General features: G+C 38.3%; 1 long non-coding RNA gene across 1 annotated transcript; it reads right to left on the reverse strand.

Annotated features, from left to right (window-relative positions):
* Positions 1–2,338: 2,338 nt before the first annotated feature.
* Positions 2,339–7,682, reverse strand: LOC121392845. Its single transcript, XR_005960545.1, has 3 exons — positions 7,639–7,682; positions 4,490–4,574; positions 2,339–2,565 (listed from the first exon to the last, which is right to left on the reverse strand). It is a non-coding gene; the product is annotated as an uncharacterized LOC121392845 (long non-coding RNA).
* Positions 7,683–8,051: the final 369 nt, after the last annotated feature.

The raw sequence follows: 8,051 nt of genomic DNA on the forward strand, positions 1-8,051 counted from the left end.
AGGTTTGTTTGTATCAAAGTGAACATTCAACTAAAACAACAACCACAAACACAAACAAACAACACCATAATAAAGTGGTGTTGTGGAGATGTTCAATGTTGTGAGTTCGATAGTTTTAGCTGTTGTGCTATTCTACTTTAACCGCTCGTATGAATCATATAATGTATGTTTTTGTTCAAGTTATTAATCGTGTCATTTGCAAAAACAATATACTTTACCTAATAAAGGCTCTAAATGTTCAGTTGTCGTGTTTTATTTTTAGACATAAAGTAGTCATGTTTGTGCTTTTATCAATTTGTTTCGCTCAAATTGTTAATTGTGCGTCATTTTCAAACACTATATTTTACTTAATAAATGTGTGGATGTTTCCGGAGATTTCCAAGAGAAGGTGGCGACGAAGAAGTAGTACAGATACAGTAGTCTCTGTTCTATGTCGATTAAATATAGTCCCCGAGTTAGATGCTATATTAACAGAAATCTCTAACATCCTTTGTAATCATTAATGTTACATATTAAAACTATTTTCTTCTTTATAATATCCAAATACCTATGTGTTTCTCGTAGCCACAGTGTTGCTAATAGCTCAAACATCTTTTATTACGTTCATACGAAATTATTTTTTGTGTGTGTGTGTGTGTGTGTGTGTGTGTGTGTGTGTGGGTAATATCACGTTTGGCAACTAGAAATATTAGGACAGCACGGGACATGCGGGATCTACGGACACTGATATTCCTATGATCGATTATTTAGTATGTCATTTTAGTATTTAAAAAAGGTCCTGCTGTTTAAAAATGTGATGAAATGGCAGCAACCTCTGGATAGTGTATTTTAATTAGCTCGGCTATGACGTTCATCATGGAAGCTTTTCAATACCGATTTCAACTTTTCCTTTGAAGACTGTCTTCTACAGTTTAATTGAATTGTTCTAAAACGTGGTAAAAATATCTTCAGAGGCACCCTCCACAAACTAATAAATATATATTTTGGAAATTTCGAGTTTTTATTAACTTATTATTACGTCTCCACAAACTAATACAGATATATATTGGAAATTTTGAATTTGATAATTCCTAATACATTTAAATAGAAACTTAATATTGAAAAATATAAAGTCGATGTTTTCCTATTCTTTGTACTGAATAGTTCTAAAACCATGTGTAAGTATTCTCAGTGGTATTTTTCACAAACTAATATATATATATATATATATATATATATATATACTAAAAGGCAAAAGTTATTGTGGCACACAAAAGACAAAGATAATTGATACGTTTTTACTGCCGTGTATGAAACGTTATAACATGGAAAGAGAAATGTCCGAAAGTATGGAAACGACTAATAGTCCATGAAAAGGGTGCATCTGCCATATGCAAACGAGCCACATCACTAGAGGGGGTCCAGAGCAAAGTTCACACAGACAGTAGCGAGTGTGTTCACTTTGAACCTGGCACCGTCGTCTCATTGAGGCCAATAAACGCTGGAGAAATGGATGGTACGTGCTGTTAGGGTTGCTGGCTGGAACCTTTTTTCGAAGATTCATTCGCATCCATATGTCTTGGCGAGGGGTTGTCATGGGTGGTCGGCCGCTACGGGGACGGTCCATGACCTGGTTGTTTTGTTGATACCGTTGCCATAAGTGCCATATGGTGTTTCTGTGGACGTTGAATTGACGAACGACGTCACGCTGAGGTTCCAGATTCAAGCATACACATGACTCGCCATCTGTCATTTTCACTGAAGCGTGGCATGACGAAATTGCATAAACAGTTAACTAATGGCGTGTTTTTGACTTCTTGACTTCTGAAGGCTGCAGAGAGTGGCAATGATTTGCGACTGAATGTCTGGCCTTTTATGGTGAACACTGGACAGCATTTCTCCCGAACATTTCATGTTTCTTGCACAAAGCATACAATCGCTTGGTTGCTTTTCTTTGAGCTGTTTAAAGCACATGTTCTCTGGTTTACATGCATAAATCCATTCACAAATATATTACTCCAAACAATCCATGTCTCAATAACTTTTGCCTTTGAGTATACATATTAAAAGTTTGAATTTTTGTTTTATTTTAGGTAAATATTTTTTAAATGTAAATTGGACAATTTAAACTGCTTATCTCCTCCTAGCGTTATGATCGGAAACTTGGTAGTATGAATCCCCAGGGTAATTTTCAGATAATGATAAATATAATTTCACAATTGTGAATTCGCGATTTTTAAAAAATAGATTTAAACATTTTAGCCCATTGGGCTATTTCTCTGAGGTGGTCTTTACAAAATAATACAAATATATTATGGAAATTTTTAATTTTTATTAAATTAAAAATAATAATAATAAACATTTAACATTGAACATTTTCAATGATTCTTAAAATTGACACATGAATATTCTAAGGTGGTCTTTACAAATTCATGGGTCGAAAGATCGATTATTCGCCATAAACTCTTTTTTTCCTTGTATCTCTGGTACCAAGATATGCACGGACCATTGATTGCGAATATCCCTTGTTGATTTCTTGGTAGGAGTAGCCTCCCTTTCTCTAAATGGACGACACGTCGAATTAACCTGATAAAAATGGACACAAAATGTACTGAGAAGATGACGAGAGTTTGGGGATTGGTTTAGAGAGGAGTAGGCATAGGCTATACTCACACCCGTAATGTGAAGAGAGAGAGAGAGAGAGAGAGAGAGAGAGAGAGAGAGAGAGAGAGAGAGAGAGAGAGAGAGAGAGAGAGAGAGAGAGAGAGAGAGAGAGAGAGAGAGAGAGAGAGAGAGAGAGAGAGAGAGAGAGAGAGAGAGAGAGAGAGAGAGAGAGAGAGAGAGAGAGAGAGAGAGAGAGAGAGAGAGAGAGAGAGAGAGAGAGAGAGAGAGAGACAGACAGACAGACAGACATGTTCGTCACGTCGAGGTCTGTTGAACGGTTTAACATCACGGTGAATCAACATGTCATTCCAAGTGCGACTTTTATGAATAAGATTTTTTACACACGTCACAACACAACTAAAACCGTTTAACACCAGTGTGAACTAGCATATCTTGTTTCCTGTGGGAATTTCGTTGAAAATAGTTTGTGCAAACCGCACATTTAAAAAATCGAACTCCAGTGTGAATGAACATATGTCTTTTCAGTTGGAAACTGAGTGAGAAGCATTTTGCACACACCTCACATTTGAAAAACTGTACAGCACTGTGAACCTTCAAAACGACGTACTCATTAAAATAACCATACACAAACAATTACCATCCATGATGAACTTAAACTATGTTTATTGATGTTAAACTCTTTAAATATACACAGTTGAACTTTCTGAAGCATGTTTATAATTAGAACTCAAATAGTCAGACAAAATAGTATACATACAATGTACTTAATTTGAGATTTGTCATTTTAATTTTATCTTCACTTTTAATATTAATGCTAATGACCTATATGTGTATTTATGTATATGCATTGTACTGTATTTATGAGTGGAACACGCTGTGAAATAAGGGCAAACCTAATAAACTTAGTCATATTTGTATTCGTAATACCAGTGGGGACCAACATATCTTCTTTCAAGTACGACCTGTGTGGGGAAATTTGTTTGTAAATTAAGCAAACTTAGAGTCCAGTTTTACGGGTTGAAACTAGGGTTTAGGTGAAAAATATGCCTTAGTGTTTACAAACTAGGGTCTGACCCTTTAACACCAGTGTGGATAAACATATGTTTTTTCAAGGAAATCTTTTGTGAGAAATCTTTTAGACAAATCTCACATTTAAAAGACCTGACACCAGTGTGAATCAGCATATGCTGTTTTAACTGCGACCTTTGTGAAAAGCATTTGGAACACACGTCACAATTAAAAGACTTAACACCAGTATGAACTAGCATGTATTGTTTTAAGTGGAATCCTAGTTGATCATATTTTGCACACACCTCACATTTGAAAGGCCTAACTCCAGTGTGGATGAGCATATGTCTTTTCAGTTCGAAATTCCGTGAGAAACATTTTGCACACGCCTCACATTTAAAAGACTTGACAGCTTTGTGAAACAGTACATGGCGTTTCAAACTAGAAGTGTCCTTGTAACATTTTGCACAGACCTCACAGTTGAAAGGCTTAGCATCAGTGTGAATAAGCATATGTCTTTTCAAGTTGGAACGTTTAGAGAAATATTGTGCACACACCTCACATTTGAAATTCCTAACTCCCGTGTGAATCAACATATGCGGTTTCAAGCGAGATTTCACACGAAAACACTTTCTGCACACCTCACACTGATATGGTCTTTCACCAGTGTGGGACAACATATGCTGTTTAATTTGACTCTTGTAAGAGAAACACTTTAGGCACATCCCACATTGGAAAGGTTTCTCACAAGAATGATCTGCGTTGTTTTCACAACAATGTTTTGACAAAACCTCACGTTCGACACATGTATTAACACTGTTTGACATATTTCTTATAAGGAAGAGGAACTGTAAAGTTTGGATCCGGTTCACAATACCTTCTTTCGTTAAAAGTCTCTCTCAAACCAGTCTGGAATGAACATTTGCTGATGTGTTTTCAAACTCAAAATACGAATTGAAGTACTGAAACAGAACCAGTAAATACATTTAAAGGAAACTAAAATTAAGATTTGAACAACATGCCCATAATTGTTGTCCTTTGTTATGATTCACACGCCCTGCACCTGTCTTACGCGGTCACACAAGGGAGTAGATAACAGAGACCGCTTGAGACAGGTGGCCGCTGATTACAGGTTGCGACATATAACCTTTAAAACATATGTTGTCGTTTCTTGTTTTAGCGTCAGTACTGCTAATTAATGGATGTGTGCTTCACAGTTTACTATAAATAAACGTTGACATGTCGCCTCATTCAGGAAAAACTGCAACTGGAATGTATTAAATTAACCGTTCTCAACGTGTTTGTTTTCTCTTTCCATTTAATTATTTAATTTCTACTTCATGCGGTGTATGGTCATAGTAAGTGAATCTACAAATGTCAAGCTTCGACAGCCTAGAGGTAATTAGATGTTTTCCATAGTCATAATTTTATAATTGATACACAGTAGAGATGTCGGGACTGAATGGGTACTAGTATTCCCGAAGGTGTGAGTATCGGTTATTTGCTGCACCTTATCGCTGTTGTTAAATATCACTTTTATATAATAATAAACATTTACTGTGGTCGCTTAATTCAGATATTTTTACGATTTGGGATCCGATTTGGGTGGCCGCTGGCCGCGCTAGACAGGTGACCGCTTAGTACAGGTGCATTTACGTTATAAATCGTTTGGGAGGGGAAAAAGTGGCCGCTAAATACAGGTGGCCGCTTGGACAGGTTTGACTGTATATATATATATATATAGATATAGATATAGATATATATACACATACACATATATATACTACCGACAAAAAATAAGGGAACGACTGATGTGAATGTAACTATCGTTGACATGCACTGTTACAATACAGTGGCACTGCATCTAAACGCTTCATCTGATAAAAATGAACAACATGTGATGCACGTGTACACAGAAGGTCACGTGTATGTGCTTATCGTGGAACTCACAATCACCGATGCAAGTGAGGTAATCACATGCGTGAAAATGGTCCCAAGACAATACCTTAATGAAGAGACGAAATGGCGAATTGTCGGTACAATAGAGGGAGGTACGTCAATATGCCAAGTTGCCCGAATGTTTGGTCAATCAAAAAGTGTAATTTCTAGAGTGTGGGATAAGTACCGTCAAACTGGCGGGGTTGCAACGAGACCTGGGCGTGGCAGGCCTAAAAAGACGACACCTCGACAAAATCGTACCATAACATTAATTGATCTACGCAATAGATTCAAATCAGCTGCTGCTTTCAACAGTGAATTCCGTACAATAACAGGAAGGCGAATTTCAACATCGACCGTCAAGAACAGACTCTACAAAGCCCGCCTGAAGCGAGGCGTCCTCTGAAGGGTGTGACCCTAACAGCTCACCATAGGCGGCAACGATTACGGTGGGCTAGGCAACACCTGGGACGTACTGTGCGACAATGGCGTTACACCATGTTTACAGACGAATCGAGGTTCTGCCTCAGATTCACAGATGGCAGAAAACGTTATTGGCGACGTAGCGGCGAGAGATATGCCCGGGCTACAATTCTAGACCATGATCGGTATGGGGGTGGTAGTGGCATGGTGTGTGGAGGGATCACACATGACAGGCGAACAGATTTGATTATTGTTAATGGAAATTTGACTGGCCAGAGATCTCTGGACCAAATTTTGCGACCTGTCGTTGTTCCAGTGGCGAGAAATATTGGCAGAAATTTTGAATTTCAAGACGACAATGCCAGACCACATCGCGCTCGGATAGTCACCGATTACCTACGACAACAAGGCATACCGACAATCGACTAGCCCGCTAAGTCCCCCGATATGTCCCCTATAGAGCACCTGTGGGACGTTCTCGGGCGGAGAGTGTACGCCAGGGACCCAGCACCCGCCAACGTGGCCCAGCTTGCGGTAGCCCTTCAGAAGGAATGGCGGGCAATACCCAGAGCAACCATACGTACATTAATCAACAGTATGCCATCAAGGTGTCGAGCATGCATCGCTCAAAATGGTGGACACACCAGATATTGATATACACGCCCCAAATTGGTTTTGCAGACGTTAATCGAAATAAAACATTCACTATCATTTCACCCGTTCCCTTATTTTGTGTCGGTAGTATATATACTTACATAATTATATTTACTAAAAGTATCGCACAGAAAGTATTACGTATGCCTTAAAACAGGGGACATTGAGGACAAAAGTGTACATTATTTCCGTGTTCTATTGGGCCCATTGAGCTATTTCTCACTCCTGCCAGTGCACCACGACTGGTACATCAAAGGCCGTGGTATGTGAAATTCTGTCTATGGCATGGTGCACATAAAAAATCCCTTGCCGCTAATCGAAAAATGTACTGAGTGCGTCATTAAATAAAGCATTTCCTTCCTGTTCTAGATTAGGGGCGGAATTTAGCTCAGTCGGTTGAGTGGTCGCTTGAGGTGCTTGTGTTGCAAGATTAAACCACCTGGGTGGATCCATTCTGCTGACTGGGTTTTTCTCGTTACAACCAGTGCACCACAACAAACAACACGAAAAAGCCCGTCATATGTGCTTTCCTGTCTGTGGGAAAGTGCAAATAAAAGAGTCCTTGCTGCATTAGAAAAAATATGTAGCGGGTTTCCTCTGATGACTACGAGTCAGAATTACCAAATGTTTGACATCCTATAGCCGATGATTAATTAATCAATGTGCGCTAGTGGTGTCGTTAAACAAAACAAACTTTTGTTCTTTCTATTGTATATTAATAAAGGTACTAATGTTCAACCCCCCCCCCCCCCCCCCCCCCCCCCCTCCACAAATCGTCGGACCTGTGAAATGACAAAGGAAATAACCGGAATTTGACAGAATCGTGGTGTCACAAAATAGTCCGATTCCGTGTCCCGTTTCGAGTATCAGACCCTTACATTGAACCACTTGTTGAGAATACATTTGCGCGCAAAAACAGGAAGTGCGAATATATTATAAATATATATTTAAGCATGGTGATTTATAAATGGCCAATGAATCAAATTGTTCTAATAATCTGAATAAACGTACCGAACAACAATGGGCTTGCCACACAGGAAACGGTTTCGAGGAAGCTATGCTGACCTCTTATTCGGACTATTGAAGTACGACTATATGCGGACAACGATTAATTATTTCTCCTTTGTCACAAATATACAGTTATGATACAAATCGTTTTCTGTGCAACAATTGATGTTTATCTTGTACACAATTTAGCTCAATTAAACAAAATACTGTTTGTAAACAAGTTTTGGTCTTTAGATATTCTACGATATATCATAAAAAAAGTACCAAACAATAATAACATTTTTGTGTTTTTCCTTTCTGTTAGTTTTCTCTCTCCTTTTATTTTATAATTTTTCTTTTTTGGACAAAGAACTAACTGGTAATATCTGGCTTAGAAATGTCCACTAGTAGTAAGAGATCTTTTATAAGCATCATCT

Source organism: Gigantopelta aegis, unplaced genomic scaffold, assembly GCF_016097555.1.
Source record: "Gigantopelta aegis isolate Gae_Host unplaced genomic scaffold, Gae_host_genome ctg4668_pilon_pilon:::debris, whole genome shotgun sequence".
Lineage (NCBI taxonomy): Eukaryota > Metazoa > Mollusca > Gastropoda > Neomphalida > Peltospiridae > Gigantopelta > Gigantopelta aegis.